This window comes from Peromyscus maniculatus, chromosome 1 (genome assembly GCF_049852395.1).
Source record: "Peromyscus maniculatus bairdii isolate BWxNUB_F1_BW_parent chromosome 1, HU_Pman_BW_mat_3.1, whole genome shotgun sequence".
In the NCBI taxonomy this organism is placed as follows: Eukaryota; Metazoa; Chordata; class Mammalia; order Rodentia; family Cricetidae; genus Peromyscus; species Peromyscus maniculatus.
This window is the reverse complement of record NC_134852.1, coordinates 7,101,640-7,127,619: the sequence shown is the minus strand read 5'-3', so window position 1 is coordinate 7,127,619 and position 25,980 is coordinate 7,101,640. Positions and strand designations below refer to the sequence as shown.

Sequence of the window (25,980 nt, the reverse complement as noted above, 5' to 3'; positions counted from 1 at the left end):
GAGTAACAGTGATATTTCCCTGCATTATGTTTTTCTATGGATGCTATGGAGAACATGGCCCTGTTAGCAATATCTTTTGGAGTTTGACTGTCCCCTCTAAGTGCAGGTTTATAAAGGAAAACTGCAAGAATATTGACAGCTGTTTCCCCAGAACTCCCCCTCAGATAGAAGCTTTCAGACCAAGGAAGTTTCAGGCATCCACAGTATCAGCTCACATCTGCTGTTCTCTATATGATCTGTTCAGAAGGGGCCTGTGGCCTCCACCATGGATGTCCAATCAGGGACAGCTGGGAAGACAGTCACCCACTAGCACTGGGTTCCTGAGACACAGATTCAGTCCTGCAAGAGTTAACTTTGAGTGTTTGCACTGAAACATGAGCAGGCTCTCCACTTCCAAATGTCTTCTAAGCTGCTGAGACTTCCTGAGGGCCCAAGGCATGGTTGTCAGGTGGATTCACTCTCAGACTAGAATTCTCCCTACCAGTCTTTACATCTCAACAAGATACAGCACAGATATCAGAAATGGTGTCATGGCATCCTCCAGTTACCACAAGTTTGCAGGTAGTTGTTCTCCTTGCCAAATGGACAGAAACAAAGTATATGGATTATGTAGGCTAGCTTGTCTTTCATGTCATGAGTATGAGTTAACATCAGCCCCTGGGAAATAGGAACTGTTCTTCCCAGGCACCTGACTCTTCTTTTCCCAGTGCTGTGATGGGTTGGGCTATAGAATATGTGGTTTCTGTCTCTTGGTGGTTTCTTGGTTTCTATTTTTATCTCTTAGACCGAAACTCTTGAATTTCATGCAAATGTCAGACTCCTCCTGCTCCCTCAGCTTTCTGTGGCCTGAGATTACAAATATAAATCTGATGTGGTCTCTTCTTTCAGAACATCTCCATTGTAACCATCTACATATGCCTGGATGTTCCCAATACTTCTACAAACAGGACTTAACAGGAAATAAACCTAATAATTTCCTGAGCCAACTTTAATCTCTAAGGAACTCAAGTCTGGTCTTTATCTCTCAAGATTTCTTCCTGGATCTCCTTCATTCTTTCAGCCAAACTAAACTCATGGCCTGTTTCCTACCCTGTCCTGGACAAGTTTTAGTGACATGTGAACTTGTCCTGATGATACAAGAACAATGTCTACTCAGCCCAGATGATACACAAGTGACAGAAACAAAGACAAGACTCCACACAAATCTAGCTGGTGAACCAATGAGATATATTAGGGTTTCTACAAATCATATGTTCAATTTTTTTTTGTTTTGGTGTTTTGCTTTGCGTTGGGGTTTTTAGTTGGTTTGGTTTATGTCTGTTTCATAAACCAGTCACTATATACCTCTGGGTGTCCTGGAACTCACTATGTATACCAGGAGATATCAACCAACCATTCCCACCTCACAGCTGTTGAGAACAGTGTGATCCTTTATGACAAGCAATATTGGAAATGTATCAGTGGTTATATCCCTGGGAAAATGCTATGCACTGTAACATTTACTTTTCTATACTTCTGATGGGTGAGGAGTGGCAACTATAGGGCAACCTGGGTCCTCAAATTCCAGCCTGCCTAAAGCATCCATGGAGATGCCATGCTGCTCAGGTGGGCTAATGACAACCACTTAGCAGTCTACATCCTCAGTGTCCAGCCTGCCTGAAGCATCCACGAAGAAGCCATGCTGCTCAGGTGGGCTAATAACAACCACTTGGCAGTCTAGGTCCTCAGAGTCCAGCCTGCCTGAAGCATCCATAGGCTGTCTGATGTCAAGCAGCTCAGGTACGTGAAAGAACCTACAGGGAAGCCTGGAACCTCATGGTCCAGCAGCATGAAGCACCTAATGTTCTCCCAGGACCGTGTGGGTCAGGAGGTCCAAAGAACCCTACAGGGCACCCTGGGTCGTCATGGTGAAACTATGATGATGAGCAAGTAGATGGTGGTAAAATGTGAGAGGAAGAGAGGAGGAGAGGTTCATGAGTTGTGGTGAGAGGCATTTCTGAAGAAGTGAGAGCTGGGAGGAATGGGCAGATGCTTCTACCAGGGCTATGCTAATCTGGATACCATGTCCCGCCACCCAGGCTCGGATGACATCCAAGCCTGGAACCGTGTCTGGATCTGTGGTCCTATCACAGTTGTGGTCTGTGTTGTCCATGACCCACAGAGCCAGCAAAGGCCACACAAATACCCAGGGACTAGGCGACCTCTTGTGGCCATTTTGGTCTTCAAGGCCATGCTGCCACTGGGGCCATGGTGTCATCTGCAACAGGGCTGCTGGTGAGAAACATGTCTGGGTCTGAAGCCTTACCACAGCCAGGGTCTGTGTTGATGTCCATGGCTCCTGATACCATTCAAGGCATTACAGATCTTAGGTATTTGAGCTGTCACATGGGGCCATATGGTGTCTGAGGGGCACACTTCCACAGGGGCCTTGTTGATCTCAGAAGCCTATGCTACCACCTAGGGCCATGGTGACAACTGAGCCTAGGCTGCTGACAAGAACTATGTCTGGGTCTATAACAGTTGAGGTCTGTGATGTCCATGGTATGGCCCATCCTATGGCCATTTTGGTATCAAAGGACATTGCTGCTAACGAGGCCATGGTGTCACCTGGGCCAGGGCTGATGCTGAGGACCATGTCTGGGTCTGTGGTCCTACAGCAGCCAAAGTCTGTGTTGATATCTGTGGCTCCTGACACCATCAAAAGCAGTGCTGATACCAGGGGTCAGGGCCACCAGCAGTAGCCATTGATTCCTAGGGCCTTGTTGCCATTGGGACCAGGCCAATGCAAGTGGAGGGCAGAGCCACATGGGAGCAGGCCTTGGCTGCTGCTGTGCATCAGGTCTGGGTCTGAGGCCCAATAGCAGCCAGGATCTATGGTGCTGCTCACAGCTTGTGTTGGCACATTGGGTCATAGGAACTAAGTGTTTTGAAATCCAATGCCATGCTGAGCCAGCTCTGTGCTTCTCTGACCCTAACATACATGCCCTTCCTCTTGATGGACTCTGGAGATCTGGCACTGTCTCCCCATGGGAGAGCTGACTCTAGCATTCAGGAGAAATTGCCCCAACACTCACCACAGGCATGGGAGACCTGACCCTAGTGGTCTTGGCCCAGGAGTTCTGGCTCTGGCCCTTGCCTAAGTGTGTGACCCCAATGTCCCAAACCAACCAGATCATGTACCACTCAGACCCACATTCTGGGCCCACTCTAACAGCTGTCCCATCCATGGCTTTCTGAAGGGCATGAAGGGTCTGGACCTGCCAAAGGATCACCACAGGATCTTCATAACTCAGTGCATAAACAGGCTGTCCAAGAGAAGTTTCTGTGAGGGCCCAGTGATGAAGGTGAACCAGAAACCAGAGTCTGAAACCAGACTCATTGTAATGAACATATTGTGAATGGGGCTGATTGGACAAAAGGGGTGTACTGCATGACACACCACAGCTCCTGATGCCACTGGCATGAATGAAGAGGTGTAAGAGGTGTTAGAAAGATGGTGGGGTGAGGTGGGTGTTATGTTTGTTTTGCTTTGTTTTTAATTAATTTGGGGGAGCATACTGCAGGAGTCAAGGGTGGATATGGAGAGACTAGGACATAAGCAGAATTGAAGTGCATGATGAGAATCTTCCAAAGAATCAAAAAAGAATTGCGTTTTAAAATAAATAAGCAAATTAGCAGAAACCTCACAAAGTGTTTGTGATGAATACTGACTGATTTGAGAGTTCAATGTTTTGGGGGCGTCCTTATATTTGGTCATTCTTTTCATTCTGTAATTGGACATGTACTCACTATTTTCTGTTGTTGTTGCTGCTGTTGAGTAAAATTCCTTCTTCATAGTAACAATAACATCTTCCCACAAAAACAAATGTGAACATAAGGCACAATGGAAAATGTAGTGGTTAATAATAAAGGAAAATGTCACATGGGGCTGAGGAAAATTAGAATATAGAGAAAGGTGAGGAACCAGACCTCACTGGTGGGAAAATATGTTCCCCCACATTATGGAATGAAATAATGGAGGGAAAAATGTTCAAATCCACAGCAAGGTAGAATGGAAGACCTTCAATGTGGTGGTAGAAGAGCAAGCTGCCCCAATATTCAGGTCTTTTTCTGCACCCCAAATAAATTTATTTCCTGGATTATTTCTCACAAGTGATGCCCACTATAAAACATGGAATCTTCTGGTAAATAACCCAAGAGGTCCTCAAATTTATTTCCCAAACTTGGTCACCAGGCAAGGACTATGGCTGTCTCTCTTCTTCACTTCTAGGATGCATTCAAGGGCCTTCTCTGGTTGTGGCAAGCCTCAAACAGCAAAATCCCAAGAACTAGGAGGATCAAGCCAGCTATGACCATCCGGATGAGGTTCTCCACCATGTGATCCTGGGGCTGTTAGGCTGGAGATTGTGAACAGAGTGGTCAGGAACAAACAAAAACACCATAAGATGCTTTAATTTCACTGTGACAGCTCTCTCCCCTGTCTAGAACTTGACCTCTGGTTCCATGCCCTAAGCAGAATTTTCCTTCCTCATCTGTCATGGCTTTTGACATATTTTGTGGTTGGCTGATTGTCTCAGGCACCCCTGAGAAACAGATTCTCTGTGTGTGGGCAGTGCTCAAGAGAAGTGATTCTTTCTGTCAAGTTTCATCTTCTTATTTTCTACAAATTCACATTATTCTCATGGTATAACATTATGAAAATATTGAAAGAACTCTTTCTCTGCAATAGCATCTTCCTCCTGTTCTTTGGCCTGATTTCTTCAGCCTGAATATTCTTGGAGTTCAGAACAGCTGGTCAAGGCTCTTCTTTGAAACAAGAGTTTATCTGATTAAAGAGAGCTCAGATGGAAAAATGTCATTTCTGCCTTCACGGGATAGGGGCCTTCCTTGCTCCCAGCCCAGTCTGCAGTATAGAAGTCTGGAGGATATTAGCCCCGCAGAACAGTAACCTGCACTGATTCAAGAGCTGAGAACCCAAGATCTAGCAACACGGTCTTATTCTCAGGCTCCCCTGAATATCAAGTGGTCAAAATAGTGACAGTCTGGGCTTCTCTTCCTGCACTCACCCCACAAGGTTGCCATGATGCTTCTGTTTAATATCTCACTCTCTAATCATCACATTGTTGTTAATACAAAAAATGCAATAAAAAAGACATAAACATATGCTCACAATGTACATGAATGCAGATATGTTCTAACAAGTACTGAAGCTAAATCATCAAAGAATAGGCCAGTATTAAGAAAGTAAATTTTATTTTTTAAATTAATTAACACTTGCATCCATATCTAGAGAGGCTATATGGACTCTAAAAGAGAAATCAATACTGTCAAGTTCCTAGATCAATATAATTTCTAACTTCATTCTAAATGGTTTTCCTTATACCCACAGGTAAGTGTAGCTCTCAACCCTCATCTGAAAAGCTTATTTCACAAGAGATGTGGGAAGTCATAGAAATCCCCAAATATCCAGAGAGTTACAGGCCTCTGACCACACATGAGGGTTATTTATATAGTATCTATAACAACTGGAAGTCTCATTCTTGCTGGATGCCACAAAGATCTCCAAAAGTGGTCAAAATGGGAATAAGTGGAGTAGGTGTTCCCTGTCCAAATGACACTTTTATTTGTTTTTCAAGACAAGGTTTCTCTGGGCAGCTCTTGCTGTCCTGAAATTCACTTTGTAGAACAGGCTGGCCTTGAACTCAGAGATCCACCTGTCTCTGCCTCCCAAGTGCTGTGATTAAAGGCTTGTGCTACCATTGCCTGTTAAAAATGGATACTTTTAAAACACAAATATTATACCTAAGATTTAAGAAACATTAAGGATCTCATCCATCTGGCTCTTGAAATACATTCCATATCCCCTCCTGCTCTGAAAGTGCAAATGCCTCTCATACTCTGGGCCTTAGTAGTCAAGAGCTCCCTTCAGCAGTTATGGCTTTGAACCCTCCTTGAGGTAGAATGGCTTATGACACAGGATTTCTGGTGTCAGTTGAGCGTATGAGGAGACTTCCTCACCTGAGAAATGTAGCTCCAAAGTGCCACTGGCCTCTGACCACACATGTGAGGTATTGGTATAGTATCCATAACATCGGAAGGGACCACTCTGGCTGGCTGGCATGGAGATCACATGAAACAGAACTAGGGACTGTCCAGTGTGTATGAACTGTGCCTTTTGGGACCTGGAGAACTTTAGATCTTCCCCAGTCAAATGAACCCATCATATCCTTTGGGAGAGACACACTGAAGGGTCACATTTTTACCTGAGGTCACCACAGTGCTGGGAAAAGCAGACAGAGTGGATTTAACATGGTGGACACCTAGAAAAAGAGGACAGAACCTGTTAAATGATACATTGTCTGCAGCAGCTGAGCTATGGCTGAAAATGTTTAGAGATGTATTTCCTGAGGGCAATGTTGAGGGTATAATGTATTCATGCTCACAAATAATATGGGAGAAAACACAAATGTTACTCATGTAGTATGTCTGCTCAATGGAGGATATAAATAACTGTTTTCTATCAAGAAAGCTGGGAGTGGATGTTGTTAATACCCAGGTGACCTTTCCATTCGTAGATCCAAACCTCACCTGAATCCCCCAGGATGTTTATCGCAGACTCTCCTCCCTAGAACTTTATCAGTGGCATTCATTAAATAAAGCCCATCCTTTGGGGAGATGTCACGTATACTTTTTAGCCTGCTGACATTGGCATTACCTCAGTCAGAGACAACACCAGAGCAAAGGCCCTTAAGATACAAAATCAATCTTTACGTTCAAATGTACTCTGATTTGAGTTTTGATGCAATTATGCCTCGTTGTTCATTAGGATTTTGATTACACTAGTAATCATTTTTTTTTCTTCAGAATTGTCTGTGCTTAAATTTGCTTCCAATAAGTGACCTGGTTTCAGACTTTTAAGAGTGTGAACTGGTAACTACTATGTCAGCCTGACCTGAGGTTTCCTTATCACTTCATGTGGGTCATTTCCCTGCATGCAGCAAAGCTTTTAGCGGCCCCCACAGGAAAAGGTGAGGACTGTGACCCATAGTGTCCACTCACCTGTCACCACCAGCTCCAGGGGGTCACTGCGCTCTGTCCACCCTGTAGATTTGTAAGAGTAACAGCGATATTGCCCTTCATGGTGCTTTTCCATGGATGCTATGGAGAACATGGCCTTGTTACCAGGATCTTTGGGAGTTTGACTGTCCCATGGTGCTGAGCTTCCTTCTTTATACAGGAAATATATTTGGGTTTCCTTGGACCCCTCACACCAGATGGTCACATCATTGCAGAGGCAATCACAGGGCTTGGTTCAGCCCACAAGGTGGGTTTCTCAAGGTTCCCTGCAGGGAGGTAGGTGAGAAAGAGATGGGACTTTGAACAGTTTCACAGTAAATGCCAAGCATACTTCTGATCTTGAACTTTACTCCTGAATAGCAAAAGGATAAGTAAGGCCATGGGAAGACTCAGTCTCTCGTGACCCTCCCAAGATCCAATCTCACCATACCTTTCCCTCGTTTTTATGCCATGACTCCCACAGTCTGCATGCAGTGTCAATTGTCTCAGGAGCCCTGGATCCTCAGACACATCACCCAACATGGTTTCCACCGGGACCATGTGTCAGGAGCAATGTTTCTGCAGAGAGTCTGGAGGCTTCCTCACCTGAGACCAGGAGCTCCAGGGGTTCACTGGCTTTAGACCACACCTGAGCATTTCTTGTGTTATAGACATGGCATCTAAATCTCCACCTTTGGTTGGAAGTCACTGGACCCACTTGGAATGTGTACTGGAAAGTCCTAATATATGAATATTGTGAGCTGCTGAATTTCTGGTCATCCTTAGTTAAAATGAAACAGTTGTATCTTTGAGTTAAGGTACAAGGGAGTGTCACATGCCCTCCTAAAGAAATAACAGGGTTATGCAGGGTTGACAAAGTTGATTTGTATTAGATTCCTAGAAGAAGTACACATGGAATATTAAAGGGGCTCACACTATATGAATTCTCACCATGTTTGTCATTTGATGACAGATAGCATTATTACTGTCTTTTCTTGAGAATAACATCTGGGGCTAATATTTTTGAGTGTCCTCTCACCTGTCACTACCAGCTCTAAGTTGTCACTGAGCTCTGACCATCCCTTAGAGGTATAAGAGTAACAGTGATGGTGCCCTGCATTCAGTTCAGTCATGGTGAGTTTTGTCTTATTCTTGTGGACTCTTTGGATTTGTTGGTCCCAGGGCTTTGGTCTTCCCTCTTTATATATAACATACATTAGGTTTTCTAGAGTCACCACACACCATAGGCTAACAGGACTCCCTATGGAGATCACAGAGCTAGGATAAGCCCAGATGGTGGGTTTATGAAGGGTCCCAGCAAAGAATGAGAGGAAAAAGGGAGATGTATCTGTTAGGAGAATTGCACAGAGAAGGTCACATTTGCCAGTGACATGTAAGCTGATCTAAAATCACAGAAGAATGCTTAAAGACCTCACTTTTCCTTGGATCGTGGGTCCCACTGTTAAATAAACCCTAGATTTTGCTCCTCAATTCAAGCTGTACCACAGATCTGTGACACTGATTTCAGTAACCCAGGCTCTTGATCAACCACCATACATCAGCCCTTTCCTGGGATCCTGTGTCAGTTACAAACTCTTGTAGAGTAAAGTTCTGTACTTCCTTACCTGAGACCAGGAGCTCTACGTGGTTACTGGACACTGACCATGCCTGGGGGTGCTCAAATAATACCCATAGCATGTGAACCTCCACCTCTGGTTGAGGGTCACAGGACCCACAGTGAACAGGGCTCCAAATAGCTCAGGGTGTATATTCTGTGAGGGCAAAGACCTGGAGAACTTCTCATCTTACTTCATTAGAATAAACATGTTATATGTCTGGTCTGAGACACACTGAAGGGTCACGTACCCTCCTGAGGTCACCACAGAGCTGGTAATGGCAGACAAGTTGACTTTACTTGAGTAATATCCTAGGAGAGAAGAGAAAGCCTGTCATGTGGGCTTACATGAAAGGCATTTTTCTCCTTTCTCAAATTTGAGAGAGGAACTCCCAGTGATCATATTCCTTTCCTTAAGGCAGAATCTGGAAATGGTAAAGTCATCTCACCTGTAACCACCAGCTCCAAGAAGTCACTTCTTTCTGACATACCATTATTACTTTTATATTCACACCAATATTGGCCTGCAGGGTACCATTCAACCGATGAGATAGAGAATGTGGCTTTGATTTCAGTTTCTAAAAGGGTTGTTGGTATTGGGTAATCTGGACTTCCTTCTTGGTAGAGAACATATTCCTTGGCCTCTAAAGGACCTTCACAGAAGAATGTCACCCGGTTCCCAATGGCTACCATATTTCTTGGCACTGCCCAGAGGGTAGGTTTAGAGAGGGCCCCTGAAAGAAAATTGACAGCTGCTTTCCCAGGATTCTCCCTCAGATATCAGCTTCTCAGACTTAGGAAATTTCAGGTATCCCCAGCATTACCCCACACCAACTGCCCTTCATCTTCCCTGTTCAGGAATTACCTGTGGTCCCCACCAAGGATGTCCAAACTGGGACAGCTGGGAAGACACTGACCTGCCAATACTGTGTTCCTGAGGTCCAGACTCAGTCCTGCAAAAGAATAACCTGTGAGTTATTTACCTGTGAGAGTTTGCACTGAAACTTGAGCATGGCCTCCACTTCCTGGTGCCTTCTAGTGCGGCTGAGACTTCTGTCTCTCGTGGGTTCCTTAGTTTTTGTTCTGTTTCTGAGACAGAACCTTCTAAATCTCCTGCAAGTCTCAGACTCCTCCTCCTTCTCCTTCAGCTTGCTAAGTACTTGGATTACAAGCCTGATTGTGGTGTCTTCCTGCAGAACATCTTCAATGTAACGCTCTACATCTGCCTATATACTCCCACTCACCACAGACAAAGACTTAATGCAAAATAAACCTGGTGACTTACTGAGTCAGGACCTTAACTTGATGGGCTCTGAGGCAGTTGGTCGTTTTCTCTCCAAGCTTCTGCTTGGTTCTCCTTTACTCCTGCAGCTAGACAAAGCTCATCACCAGTTTTCTAGCTTTCTCAGAGATGCTTTGTGGATGTTCTGTGACTTTACCTAGGGATACAAGCACAAATCCTACACACCCAACATCAGACAACAGTCTCCATGGCAAGACAAGACTCCACACAAATCTACCTGATGAAGCAATGAGTTATATTAGGGTTCCCTGAAAGCCTGTCATCAATCTTGGTTTTTGGGGATATTTTGTTTTTGTTTGTTTGTTTGCTGAAACAGGGTCTCACTATGTAGCTCTGGCTGTCCTGGAACTCACTATGTAGTCTAGACTAGATCCAGCAACAGTCTCACATTCGACTGTTGAGAACTGTGTGCTCCACTATGCTCATCAATATTGGAAACTTTTCAGTGTTTAGATTCATGAAAAAATAGCTTTGCCTACAACTTTTAACTGCCAATATTTCTGATGGAAGAGGAGTGGCCTTAGGAGCCTCTATACAATGAAGGAATATTCATGGGGCCAATCCCACCTACCCTCTGAGACTGCAACTGTTCCCTAAGACAGAGCCCTCCAGCACACAATTGGACTAAAAGGTGAGTCTTTATACTCATATCTGAACAAGCCAGCCCAAGGATTTGGGCTCAGGGGCACAACCCTGTGCCCCTACATCAGCACCCATTGCAGTCCCAGTTTCAGGCCAGTCAGCAGGCAGACCTACTGCAGACAGATAAGATTACCACCATCTACCACCAGACCCTGCAAGCCACAAACCCCAGCCCTCCCTACCCACCCACATGCCAAGATTGCAGCTACTCCCTGAGACAGAGCCCAAGAGTGCCAATTGGACTAAGAGCTGCTCCCTGAGACAAAGAATCCACCAGCACCCACTACACCAAGAGATCCCTCTGGAACAAGTGTATCGATCAGACCAAGAGAGGCTCTCTCAGACACAGACACCACTTGCACCGAGTGGAGAAAGAGATGGGTAGACGTCAGTGCAAAAATACAGTCAACAACATAAAAACCAATATGGCTCCATCAGAACCTACATCAGCAAGGCGTGAACATCCCGACACAGAAGAAACAGAAGAAATCTACTTTAAAAATGACCTTAAGAAGATGATAGAGATCTTTAAGGAGGAAATGAAAAATTCCCTTAAAGAAATCAAGGAAAAGTCAAACAAAAAATGGGAAGAAATCAATAAATCCCTTAAAGAAAGCCAAGAGAAAGCAATTAAACAAATGTGGGAAACAGCTCAAGATTTCAAAACTGAAATAAAGTCAATAAAGAAGACACTAACTGAGGGAATATTGGAAATGGAAAATCTGAGTAAATGAACAGGAACTACAGATTCAAGCATAACCAACAGAATGCAAGAGAGGGAAGAGCAGAAGATAAGATGGAGGAAATCACTTCATCAGCCAAAGAAAACACTAAAGCCAAGAAAATCATGACTCCAAATATCCAGAAAATTTGGGACACCATCTCAGAAGACCAAACCTAAAAATAAGAGGGATAGAAGAAGGAGAAGAATACTAATTCAAAGGCACAGAAGTGGATACTAGATGTGAGGGAAGGGATGGCCAGACTGCAACCCAGAGCGCCAGAGAGGCCAGCTAGCAGGGAAAGACCCTAGGAGGGACACATGGATGACCCTGCAAAGAAGTGGATGAGATCTACATAAGCAGACTGGGTGTGGGGGGATGGCAGAGGGCAAGGAGTTGGGGATGAGAACATAGGGAAATGGGAGCATCAAGCTGGAACAGGGACAGAGTGGGAGAGCAGGGAGGGAGATAACATGATAGATAAGGACATCATGGGAATAGGAAGAGGCAGGGTGCTGAGGAGGCTCTCAGGAATCCATAAGGATGAGCCCACCTTGGTCTGCTTGCAGTGGTCCAGAGGGTTCCTGGACTGGTCTATTCTGGTGACCCGTCTGGCAAATAACCTAGATGTCATCATAGGGCCTTTGTCCCATGATTGATGGAGGCAGATGCAGAGATCCATGGCCAGGCACCAGGCTGAGCTCTGGGAATCCATTCGCTGACAGAGAGGAGGGATTCTGCAGGTGGGGGACATCAAGATCAAGTGGGAAGACATGCAGAGATGACAAGACACACTAGTGGAAGCCCATGAACTGTAAAATAGTGGCAGTGGAGCCCCCATGGGAGTGGACTAGACCCTCTGGATATGAAAGAAGGTTGTTTGGCTCAAACTGTTTGTGGGGCACCCAGGAGAGGGGGATCGGGATCTGTCCCTGGTGCATGGGCAGGCATTTGGGAATCTGGTGCCTGTGGTGTGATGCCATGCACAGCCTTGGTGCAGTAGGAAGGGGCTTAGACCTGCCTAGACTCACTGTGCCAGGCTCTGCTGACTTCCCATGGGAGACTTTAATTTGGGAGATATGGGGATATGGGGTGTTTTTGGAGAGAGGGCTGGGATTTGGAGGAGGATGGAGGTGAGATCTGTGGGTGGTATGTAGAGTGAGTAGAAAATTTCTCAATAAAAAATGAAAAAAATTAAAGATAATTTTGACAATGGGGGGGGGAGGAGGTTAACCTTGTTCATCCCTGAACCAGCCTTCTTAAGTATCATTGCAGGGAGACTTCCTCCATGGAGGCTGAGGTAGGGTCAGGATCCAAAAGAATATTGGTAGCTATGTATGTTCTGTGCTCTATCTGCCTGGGGGACCCCAAACAGTTCAAAACTGTCTCACATATCCAGAGGGCCTAGTCCAGTCTCATGGGGTCTCCACACCTACTGGCCCACAGTACATGAGTTTCCAGTAGTGTTGTTGCTTTTCTCTGTATGTGTTTCCAACATGATCTTGATGTCCCTCACTTACAGAATCCCTCCTCTCTCTCATCAACTGGATTCCTGAAGCTCAGCCTGGCACCCAGCCATGGATCTCAGCATCTGCTTCCATCAGTAACTAGATGAAGTCTCTATGAGGACAATTAGGGTGTTCACTAATCTGGTTACTGGAGTAGACCAGTTCTGGCACCCTCTCCATTATTGCTAGAAGTCAAAGGTGGGGTCATCCTTGTCAATTCTTGGGAATTTCCCTAGCACTCTTTCTTTCTATTCTTGTGATGTCTCCATCTATCATGGTATCTCTCTCCTTGCTCTCCCACTCTGCCCCTGTTTCAGCTTGAACCTTCCATCTCCTTATGTTCTCATCTCTCATTCTTTACCCCCCATTACTCCCCCTCACTCAGAGTTTGCTCATGTAGATATCATCCATTTCTCCTTCACTGGGCTATCTATGTGTCTCTCTTAGTGTCCTCCTTGTTAGCCAGCTTCTCTGGAGCTATGGGTTGTAGTCTGGTTATCCTTTGCTTTACATATACTATCCACTTATGAGTGTGTGCATACCATGTTTGTGCTTCTGAGTCTGGATGACCTCACTCAGGATGATATTTTTTGGTTTCATCCATTTGCCTGCAAACCTCATGATGTCATTTTTTTTCTGCTGAGTAGTAAACCATTGTGTATATGTAGTACATTTTCTTTATCCATTCTTCAGTTGAGGGGCATCTAAGTTGTTTCCAGGTTTGGCTATTATGAATAATGCTGCTATGAACATAGCTGTGCATGTGTCCTTGTGGTAAGATGAGTATTCCTCGGTTATAAGCCCAAGAGTTAGTTGTATGGCTGGGTCTTGAGGTAGATTGATTCCCAATTTTCAGAGAAACTACCATACTGATTTCCAGAGTCCCTGTACAAGTTTGCATTCACACCAACTGTGTAGGAGTGTTCCCTTTGCTCCACATCCTCTCCAACATAAGCTGTCTTCAGTGTTTTTGATCATAGCCATTCTGACAGATGTAAGATGTTATCTCAGAGTTGTTTTGATTTGCATTTCCCTGATGACTAAGGATGTTGAGCAAATCCTTAAATGTCTTTCAGCCATTTGAGATTCTACTGTTGAGAATTCTCTGTTTAGCTCTATAGCACATTTTTTAATTGGACTGTTAGGTATTTTGATGTCTAGTTTCTTGAGGTTTTATATGTTTTGGAGATCAGTCCTCTGTCAGATGTGGGGTTAGTGAAGATCTTTTCCCATTCTGTAGGCTGTCATTATTGACCATGTCTTTGCCTTCCAAAAGCTTCTCAGTTTCAGGAGGTCCCACTGATTAATTGTTGCTCTCAGTGTCTGTGCTACTGGTGTTAGATTTAGGAAGTGATCTCCGATGGTAATGTGTTCGAGACTACTTCCTACTTTCTCTTCTATCAAGTTCAGTGTAATTGGATTTATGTTGAAGTCTTTGATCCACTTGGACTTGAGTTTTGTGCATGGTGACAGATATGGATGGAACTGCAATCTTCTACATGTTGACATACAATTATGCCAGCACCATTTGTTGCAGATGCCTTCTTTTCTCCATGGTACAGTTTTGGCTTCTTTGTCTAAAATCAGGTGTTCATAGGTGTGCAGACTAATGTCAGAATCTTCAACTCAATTCCACTGCTCCACATGTCAGTGTTTATGCCAGTACCAAGCTGCTTTTATTACTATAGCTCTATAGTAGACCTTGACGTCAGGGATTGTGATGCCTCCAGAGTTTGCTAAACTATAGGGGATACTTTTAGCTATCCTGGGTTTTTTGTTTTTCATATAAAGATAAGTATTGTTCTTTCCAGGTCTGTGAAGAATTCTGTTGGGATTTTGAAGGGTATTGCATTGAATCTGTAGATTGCTTTTGGTAAGATTGCCATTTTTATTATGTTAATGCTATCTATCCATGAGCCTAGGAGATCTTTCATTTTTCTGATATCTTCTTCAATTTCTTTCTTCAGAGACTTAAAGTTTTTAGCATACAGGTCTTTCAGTTGCTTAGTTTACTTACGCCCAGGGTATTTTATATTATTTGTGGCTATAGTAAAGGGTGATGTTTCTCTGATTTCTTTCTCAGCCCATTTGTCATTTGTATATAAAGGGCTACTGGTTTTTTTTTTAGTTAATCTTGTATGCTGCCACAAACTGAAGGAGTTTATCAGCTGAAGGAGTTCCCCTGTAGAATTTTTGGTGTCACGTATGTATACTATCACATTGTCTCCAAATATTGAAAGTTTGAATTCTTCACTTCTAATTTCAATCCTTTTGACCTCTTTTTGTTGTCTTGTTGTTCTGGATATAAATTCATGTACTATATTGAATAAATATGGGAAGAGTAGACAGCCTTGTGATGTTTCCAATTTTAGTGGAAGTGCTATGAGTTTCTCTCCATTTAACTTGATGTTGGCTGTTGGCTTACTGTAAATGGCCTTCATTATGTTTAGGTATGTTCCTTGTATTCCTGATCTCATTAGGACCTTTATCATGAAGGGGTGTTGGATTTTGCCAAAGGCTTTTTCAGCATCTAATGAGATGATCATGTGTTTTTTTTTTCAGTGTGTTTATATGGTCTATTACATTGACAAATTTTCATATGTTGAACCATCCTTGCATCCCTGTGATGAAGCCTACTTGGTCATGTAGGATAATTTTTTTTGATATGTTCTTTGATTCAATTTGCCAATATTTTATTGAGTTTTTTGCATGAATGTTCATGAGGGAGATTGGTCTGTAATTCACTTTCTTTGTTGCATCTTTGTGTGGTTTGGGTATCAGGGTAACTGTAGCCTCATAAGTGTTTTGGTATTGTTCCTTCTGTTTCGATTGTGTAGAACAATTTGAAGAATATTGGAACTAGCTTTCTTTGAAAATCTGTTAAGAGTCTGAGATGAAATCATGTGAGCCTGAGCTTCTTTTGGTTGGGAAACTTTTAATGACTGTTTGTATTACCTTAGGAGTTAGAGGTCTATTTAAACAGTTTATCTTGTCTTGATTTAACTTTGGTATGTGGTACCTATCCAAAAAATAGTCCATTTCTTTCACATTTTCCAGTTTTGTTGAGAACAGGTTTTTGAAGTATGACCTGATGATTTTCTGGATTATCATAGAGAAACAGTTGTACAGGTTATATGATCATGTGGGATCACCATCTTATTTGTGGCCTGTCATTACCTGGGATTTTTTAGTAGATGTAAATAATATTTGTTGAGGATTTTTTATTTACGTTTTTAGGAGACATTCATGTACAGTTTTTTTTTTTTAAAGACAGATTTCTCTGTGTAGTTCTGACTGTCCTGCTACTTGTTCTGTCGATGAGGTGCTAGCCTTGAATTCATATAGATCCACCTGCCCCAGCCTCCTGAATGCTGGGATTAAAAGTGTGCACCACCACTACCCAGTTTCATTTTGTTTTCTTACAATATGTTTGTCTGGATTTTGTGCTAGATAATGATAGCCTTACATGGGTTAGGTTGGATGTATTAAATTTTGGATATAAGTGCCCAGGTATCTTCTTGGGCTTTCTACTATTATTTGGCCAGATCTTTCCCAAAGGGAACAGGCTTGTGGGCACCTTCCATACACTCTCCTCCATGGAAAAATCTTCCTAATCCTATCCTGATTTCATCAGTAGATAGAAGCCGCATACTTTGATCCTGTATTGGAAGGAAGAATTTCAAGTTCCATGGCCATAAATCCTAATAGACTCTGTGAATCACAGACATTTGAAGAAGCAGAGTTGATGCAAAAGAATTCAACACAGGACCCACCTAGCACAGAGATTGTCATCTTCCTCACCCACTTTATGGTCAGAAAATTTCTCCAAGAATCACAACATGTAGGGATGGAGGAAAGTAATTTTTTTGTTTCAGGGAGAAAATAAGGTCATATTAATTTTGCCCACCTCTGACATTTCTCAGTGACTCAGGGACTTTCTTGTCAGGAGTAATGGGGAACACACAAAGTGAACCAAGAGAAAAGGGATAGATGGACAAAACTTAGATAACTGGGCTCTTGGATAGTATCAGTCTCCTCTGATTGATTGATTGATTGATTGATTGATTGATTGATTGATTGATTTTTGGTTTTATGAGAAAGGATTTCCATATGTAATAGCCATGAATAGACTGAAACTCACTTTGTAGACCAGGACGGCCTCGAAATCATAGAGATCTGTCTGTCTCTGCTCCCTGAGAGCTGGGATTAAAGATGTGCACCACCATGCCCAGCTGGCTCTCCTTGTTGTAAAAAATCTTTTTACTTATACTTTGTGAGTTTCACATCAAGCATTTGATCCCAGCCTTGTCCCCATCCCTTCATATCCACATCTGTCTTTGCAAACTCCTCTTGCCCCCCTTAAAGAAAATAAAATAAAATTTAAGAGAAACAGAAAAGAAGAAAAAAAAGAAAACTGTCACCTTAGAAGCTGCAGTGTGACAGAGTGAATCACACTGAATAACCTTAAGTCCTTATATCTTTACTTGCAACTCTTTATTCTGAAGAGTCATTGGTCAATGGCCTTTGGTTTTTGCTACACCATGAATACTTGGCCCTCATTGGGACTCCTCTTAGACATTGTGTTGTTGCCCTGTATTGTGGAAATTCTGCAATGTTGGAACTTCTGGAGCTGCTGATCACCCCAGCAGATGACAGATGGGGTGAACGTTGGGGTGGGCCAACTTGTCACCTTAGTTCTGGGCCTGATCAGTTACAGGGTTGGTCTGCTCACCAGATCTCCCCCATCCTCATCACCGGGGTGGCCTCTTCAACATTGCCCTGGCTAGTTCACCAATGCAGCAAGAAACAAGGCACTGGGCTTGTTTTCCTGCTTTCATGCTCTTGGGACTGGCTCATCCACACCTGTGCCATTAGGGTCAGCTCTACTCTGTTGTCCAGTCCAGGTGCAGGGACACTGTTTTGAGTGCTGCAGCTGGTGAGGGGCAGGGACAGCGCTCCTGCTCTCATGACCTCAGGGCCTGCTCTCCCTCCTGCCACAGGCAGTGGGAAGGACATCTCTCCTTTGCTCCCAACACAAGATGGCAGATGATGAGCGAGGCCAGACCTTCCATCCTCACATTCCTGGCAAGCCCACTCTCAGCTCTACTGGCAGGTCCCCCTGCCAACTCTATTGTGCTGTCCATGCAAAGCTGTAAGGCTTGCTCTCCTCGGTGTTGCAGCTGGAGAGAGGCTGGGACAGCTTTTCTGCTAGCTGCAGGTGGCAAGAGTAGAAGAAACCAGGCTTTATTCTTGTACCCATGTTAGCCAATTCCATACAAGAGGTCAGAGGAGAGGAAGTTGGTGTTGCAGAGGTTTCAGTCTCTGCCCTCCCTGCATGGGTCCCACAAGGATTTGCATGAGATGGGGCAGGGGAACAGCTGTTCATGATGATTCATCAGAGGAAACATCAGGTTCTCTCCTATTTTACACCTCAGTCTCTTGCTCAAAGATACTAGTAAATTATTGATATGGAGCAAGAATATATGAAAAACACTGCTGCATGTTAAAGTAGGGTTGTCTTTGAATGTGCTCAATGAAAGAGTGGAACACACAGTGTCCCATAGAGAATCACAGAAGCAGGAAGCAGGATCTGAGCAGAATGTCCAGTGGAGGTGAAGGTGGAATTTGCATGCATTTCTCTTCAGGGTGTTTGCAATGTCCAGACTAGACATGGATAATTCCCTGAATGTAGACCTCCCTGAGTGTCCAGTATTCTCACATTCTGTAAGTCTTTGTGATCATCTTCATTTCCTCCCAGGATGCACTACTGCTTCACCTGCCCCTTTTAAGGGTGTTGGCACAGATGTGGGACATCAGTGAGTCATTCCCACCACACTTGACATTGTATCTTGGTTTCTTTTTTGAGGAATTAGAATCCCAAATTAAAGTCTTCTATGCTACTGAACTTGCTGACCTTCAGACTAACACTTAAATACAGGATATCATCATAGCTGATGGAGGAAGAATGGAGGCTATTAACTGAGCATTGATAAATTGCCACGGACTGGCCCACCGGGAGTACCACGACCGTAGGAGAATCAGGGCTTGGGTAGTCAGGACGGCAAGGATTCGGCGACTGACAGACAGACAACAAACACACTCAAAAGTGGTTTGAAGCTGCTGCAACTTTACTTCTGCAAATCAGTAGTTTATATACAGAAAAGAAAACTATCAAGTCATACAGGGAACAACAAGAGCTTGGCAATAATTCAATTACATCATCTTTAAAAAACATCAAGCACACAGTTATTAATCGGCGCTAGACATATCCTTTCACTCACAAGAACTTTATGACCCAAAGAGCAGTCTGTGTTTTTTAAACTTAGTACAGTTCCTAGACTTGTGTAGGCTTCTTGCAGCTGTGTCCTTCATCTTTATCTCAGCCGCTCGCTAGTTTATTATTCACTTCTACTTTTCTGGTTCTCATGACCCATTTAGCCAATTTGGATGCTACAGATCCTCCCTAAGTCTTTCTTTAGTTCTTTACCATATATCTCTTCTAATATAAAACCTTTTTACCTGCTGGAATATGGACACTTGTACTTTTACACCTGTAAGGGGAAAGGGTTCTGTTCTAGTCCTTAAGTTTTCCATGCTGAACTTCCTCAACAGAGGGGCCCACTATCTGCCTCCTATGAGATAATGTTTTCTTCCATAAATCACTTTAGTTGGGATTCCTAAAGGATTCCTAGTGGGTGAGTGTTCATTCCCTAGAAATACCTGAGATATTATACTTTCTATTATCTAGTGGCTTGAGGCTTGAGGTCTTTAAGGAATAGTTCATTCTGCTATATCTAAATAAGGTCCATGTCCAGCTTCCCCTTTCCTCCACAGTTCACAACCCAAGCATTCATTAATTTTGGCTGTGTTTTATAGATTAATTAGAACATTATCAGAAAAGCAGTTATACAGAACCCATAGCCCAGGGAGCTCATGATCTGTGAAGCACGTCTCCTTCGAGAACGAGACATAACACGGGTACTCTGCCAGGGACCTCCAGGGAGCTTAGTCCCGTGGGACACGTATCTCCCGTCCGCTATTATTGACATAATTGTTCATGTCACACGGACGACACTGGAGTTGGTGTGGCAATAAATGTTCCTCCCATATGTTAAGGAAAGCAGTGAATATCTTCCAATAATCATTAGAGCCTGGGGCATTAGTCAGAATCTGAAGTATCAGAGGAGAAGCTGTGGTCTGGATACTAGAAGAATAGAGGGAAGGGAAATAGTGAGGAGGTTTAAACTCACAGGGTAAAGAAGAGGTGTTCTCCTTTATAATAATATCAGAGGAAAAAAAAATGATTCGATGTCCAGTGCAGAGTAGTCTGCCATGGACCATATACAAAAAAAGAACAGGTGTGTGTGTGTGTGTGTGTGTGTGTGTGTGTGTGTGTGTGTGTGTGTAAAACAATACTTATCAAAGAAAATTTGAAGGGGTTTGAAGGAGGGTTACTGGGAGGGGGTGAAAGAAGCAAAGGGATGAGAAAGTAAAGTAATACTATTTCAATTACATATATATTTTAAATAATTTTAAAGAAGACAAGGGTTTCTCTTTTATGTCTAGTACAAGTAAATGAACAGTAAGTAAAAAAATCATATCTTGTCCAGGAGGGAGGTTAGCTTCCATCAGTGAGCCAGCTAGGGCTTGTGAACATGTTTTCAGACCTCCAGTCAAGCCAGGAGAGAGAGGACTCCTCAGCCTCTCCATCCTTCCACTTACATTCCTCTGCATCTATTTCATACAGTCTCATCCTGAGATGTCCTTTGATCATTGACAAGGAGCAATGTGACTCAAGATGGCCTGTTGTTACTATCAACGTCTTCCTGTCCAACACTAGGCCCCGGTACCACCCAATCCCATTCCCTTCACTGCTTCAGAGCCTCTTATAAAAACCTTCTCTGGTCCTCATCATCCATGATGGTGAATGCTTCCTCAGGACTCCATTGTCCTGAAATATTTCAGGACATCTTCTCTTGACAACCATAGTTAATTGAGCTAGTTTTACCTTCATTCAGGAATACATTTATGCCTCCTGAAGTTGGATCCTGGAGATCTTGGGAGCAAAGAAAATACTTTTAAACATGTACAATGAGACAAGGAAGAAAGAGTCTTCCTCTCTTGCCCAATGGGTAGGTCTGACAGACAGAAAGGTAACAGAAAAATAAGGGAACTAACAGACATTATCACTACAATCTCACTGAAACTGAAAAATGTCCAACTGAATCACCAGTGGGTCAAGGAGGAAATAAAGAAAAAAATTAAAGATTTCCCAGAACTCAATGAAAATGAATGTAAAACATACCCAAAATAATGAGACACTATGAAAGCATATGAAGAGGAAAATTCAAAGCACTAAATGGCCACATAAAGAAGATGGACAGATCTCACACGAGTACCTTAACAGCACACCTGAAAGCTCTAGAACAAAAAGAAACAAATTTACCCAGAAGGAATAGATGCCAGGAAATAATCAAATGGAAGGCTGAAATCAATAAAATAGAAATAAAAAGAATACTATAAAGATTCAATGAAACAAAGAGTTGGTTCTTTGAGAAAATCAACAAGATAGACAAGCCCTTGTCCAAACTAACCAAAAAACAGAGAGAGAGCATCCAAATTAACAAATCCAAAATGAAAAGAGAGACATAAAAATAGACAATGAGGAAATCCACAGAATCATCAGGTCATACTTCAAAAGCCTGTATTGCACGAAATTGGAAAATCTGAAAGAAATGAACAGTTTTCTGGATAAGTACTATATACCAAAGTTAAATCAAGACCAGATAAACTATTTAAAACACCAATAACCCCTGAGGATTAGAAACAGTGATTAAAAGTATCCCAACCAAAAAACGCCCAGGACCAAGTTGTTTCATGACAGAATTCTACCAGATCTTCAAAGAAGAGTTAATACCAATACTCTTTAAATTGTTCCACACAATAGAAATAGAATGAATGCTACCAAACTCCTTCTATGAGGCTACAATTATTCTGATTCCCAAGCCAAAGAAAGGTTCAACAAAGAAAGAGAACTACAGACCAATCTCCCTCATGAACATTGATGCACAAATACTCAATAAAATGTTGGCAAACAGACTCCAAGAATACATCAAAACAATTATGTACCATATTCAAGTAGGCTTCATCTCAGAGAAGCAAAGTTGGTTCAACATATGAAAGTCTGTCAGTGTAATATATCATATAAGAAACCTGAAAAAAAAAACATGATCATCTAGATACTGAAAAGGCCTTTAACAAAATCTAACACCCTTTTATCGTAAAGGTCTTGGAGAGATCAGGAATACAGGGAACATAGCAAAACATAATAAAGGCAATTTACAGCAAGTCAACAGCCAATAGCAAATTAAATGGAGAGAAACTTGCATCCTGCCCCCGACTTCCCTTCTGGACCAGAGGTGAGTATCCGGGGCCAACCCAGACCCCATCCCTGGGCACCAGCCACTCCAGGAAGAGCTGCCCAACTTGGCCCCAGGTTCTGGCCACGGGGCAGGTCCCCTTCTAGCCCCACCGGGAGGGATCCCCTTTTCCAAGCCCCCTGAACCTAGCCCGCCTCCAACAACTAGACCTGAACATCAAAATTTGCAAGAAGCAGAAGAAAGTAGCCTTATGAGTAAAATCATGAAGAAGTTAGAGGCTTGTGTAGAGGAAAAGACAAGAAAATTGGAAGAACGCTGTAAACAGCTAGAGGAAAGGGCAAACAAATTAGAAGAAAACAATAAAGTCCTGCAAGAAAACAATAAAGTCCTGGAAGAAAATCATGAAAAAGCAATGAAACAAATAAAGGAAACAGTCCAAGACCTGAAAAGGGAAATTGAAAAAATAAAGAAGACACAAACAGAGGGAATGCTAGAAATAGAAAACCTGAGTAAAAGATCGGGAAGTTCAGATGCAAGTATAACCAACAGAATGCAAGAGATGGAAGAGAGGATCTCTGGCATTGAAGATACAGTAGAAGAAATAGTTTCATCAGTCGAAGGAAACACTAAAGCCAACAAAGTCATGAACCAAAATGTCCAAGAAATTTGGGACACCATGAAAAGACCAAACCTACGAATTATAGGGATAGAAGAAGGTGAAGAATACCAACTCAAAGGCACAGAAAATATAATCAACAAATTTATAGAAGAAAACTTTCCCAACTTAAAGAAGGAAATGCCTATGAAGATACAAGAAGCCTATAGAACACCAAACAGACTAGACCCCCCAATAAAGTCCCCTCGACACATAATAATTAAACAACTAAATTTACAGAATAAAGAAAGAATATTAAGAGCAGCAAAGGAAAAAGGCCAAGTGACCTATAAAGGAAAACCCATCAGAATAACAACCGATTTCTCAATGGAGACTTTGAAAGACAGAAGGACATGGAGAGATGTATTGCAGACACTAAGAGACCATGGATGTCAGCCCAGACTAATAAACCCAGCAAAATTTTCAATCATCATAAACGGAAGGAACAACACATTCGAAGACAAAGCCAGATTTAAACAATACCTATCCACAAACCCAGCCCTACAGAAAGCACTAGAAGGAAAATTCCAACCGAAGGAAGTGAGATACACACTCGAAAACACAGGCAATAGATAGAGTCACAACAGTAAACCCCAAAGAAGAGAAGTACACACACACACTACCACCAGAAATAACAGGGATGAAGAATCACTGGTCATTAATATTCCTTAATATCAACAGACTTAATTCACCTATAAAAAGACATAGGCTTACAGAATGGATACTAAAGCAGGACCCCTCTTTCTGCTGCATACAAGAAACACATCTCAAATTCAAAGACAGACACTACCTAAGAATAAAAGGCTGGGAAAAGACTTTCCAATCAAATGGTCTTAAGAAACAAGCGGGTGTAGCCATCCTGATATCCAACAAAATAGACTTCAAACGAAAATCAATCAAAAGAGATCAAGAAGGGCATTACATCCTCATCACAGGAATGATCCACCAAGATGAAGTTTCAATTCTGAAAATTTATGCCCGAAACCCAAGGGTGCCTACATATGTAAAAAGAAACAGTACTAAAGTTTAACCACATATAAAACCCCACACATTAGTAGTGGGAGATCTCAACACCCCTTTCACCACTGGACAGAACTCCCAAATCGAAACTTAACAGAAAATAAAGGACTTAACTGATGTCATGACCCAACTGGACCTAATATATATCTATAGAACATTCCATCCTAACAAGAAAGAATATACCTTCTTCTCAGCACCCCATGGAACTTTCTCTAAAATCGACCACATACTTGGCCACAAAGCAAATCACAACAGATACAAAATAATTGGAATAACCTCCTGTGTTCTATCAGACCACCATGGTTTAAAGTTAGATTCCAACAACAACAAAAACTACAGAAAATCTACAATCTCATGGAAACTGAATAATGCTCAACTGAATCACCAATGGTTTAAGGAAGAAATAAAGAAAGAAATTAAAGACTTCCTAGAGATCAATGAAAATGAAGACACCACATACCCAAATTTATGGGATACTATGATAGCAGTGCTAAGAGGGAAATTCATAGCACTAAATGCCCACATAAAGAAGATGGATAGCCGGGCAGTGGTGGCGCACGCCTTTAATCCCAGCACTCGGGAGGCAGAGCCAGGTGGATCTCTGTGAGTTCGAGGCCAGCCTGGGCTACCAAGTGAGTCCCAGGAAAGGCGCAAAGCTACACAGAGAAACCCTGTCTCGAAAACCCCCAAAAAAAAAAAAAAAAAAAAAAAAAAAAAGAAGATGGATAAATTCCACACTAGTGACTTAACAGCACACCTGAAAGCTCTAGAAGAAGAAGAAGCAAAGTCTCCCAGGAAGAATAGATGCCAGGAAATTATCAAAGTGAGAGGTGAAATTAATAAATTAGAAATTAACAGAATAATACAAAAAATTAATAAAACAAAGAGTTGGTTCTTTGAGAAAATCAACAAGATAGACAAGCCCTTATCCAAACTAACCAAAAGACAGAAAGAGAGAATCCAAATCAACAAAATCAGAAATGAAGAGGGGAACATAACAACAGGCATTGAGGAAATCTAGAGAATTATAAGGTCATATTTCAAAAACCTCTACTCCACAAAACTGGAAAACACTTTTCTGGATAGGTATCACATACCTAAGTTAAATCAAGACCAGATAAACTATTTAAATAGTCCAATAACCCCTAAGGAAATAGAAACAGTCATTAAAAGTCTCCCAACCAAAAAAAGCCCAGGACCAGATGGTTTCAGAGCAGAATTCTACCAGATCTTCAAAGAAGAGTTAATAACAATACTCTCTAAATTGTTCCACATGATAGAAACAGAAGGAACATTACCAAACTCCTTCTATGAGGCTACAATTACCCTGATTCCTAAACCAAACAACGATGAAACAAAGAAAGAGAACTACAGACTGATCTCCCTCATGAACATTGATGCAAAAATACTCAATAAAATAATGGCAAACAGACTCCAAGAACACATCAGAACAATTATCTACCATGATCAAGTAAGCTTCATCCCAGGGATGCAAGGGTGGTTCAACATACAAAAGTCCATCAATGTAATACACCATATAAACAAACTCAAAGAAAAAAAACCACATGATCAGCTCACTAGACACAGAAAAGGCATTTGACAAAATCCAACACCCCTTCATGATAAAAGTCTTGGAGCATTCAGGAATACAGGGAACATATCTAAACATAATAAAGGCAATTTACAGCAAGCCAACAGCCAGCATCAAATTAAATGGAGAGCAACTCAAAGCAATTCCACCAAAAACAGGAACGAGGCAAGGCTGTCCACTCTCCCCATACTTATTCAATATAGTATTTGAAGTTCTAGCCAGAGCAATAAGACAACATGAGGAGATTAAGGGGATACAAATTGGAAAGGAAGAAGTCAAGCTTTCCCTATTTGCAGATGACATGATAGTATACTTGAGTGACCCCAAAGATTCCACCAAGGAACTGATAAAGCTTATAAACACCTTCAGCAACATAGCAGGATACAAGATCAACTGAAAAAAATCAGTAGCCCTCCTATTTACAATGGACAAAGAAGCTGAGAAGGCAATTAGATATACATCACCCTTACAATAGCCACAAATGATAT

The 25,980-nt window shown here is 42.4% G+C and overlaps 1 protein-coding gene and 1 pseudogene across 2 annotated transcripts in view; both read right to left on the bottom strand.

The window, feature by feature from the left end:
• The window catches only part of LOC102922245 (leukocyte immunoglobulin-like receptor subfamily B member 3), a 195,309-nt gene that overhangs the window by 70,920 nt on the left and 98,409 nt on the right, over positions 1-25,980 (bottom strand). The gene's annotated exons all lie outside the window — the stretch shown is intronic.
• LOC102909783 (paired immunoglobulin-like receptor B) lies at positions 5,844-9,684 on the bottom strand (annotated as a pseudogene). Its single transcript, XR_013043123.1, has 7 exons — positions 9,655-9,684; positions 9,121-9,439; positions 8,685-8,983; positions 8,096-8,374; positions 7,663-7,953; positions 7,060-7,343; positions 5,844-6,320 (listed from the first exon to the last, which is right to left on the bottom strand). The product of XR_013043123.1 is annotated as a paired immunoglobulin-like receptor B (transcript).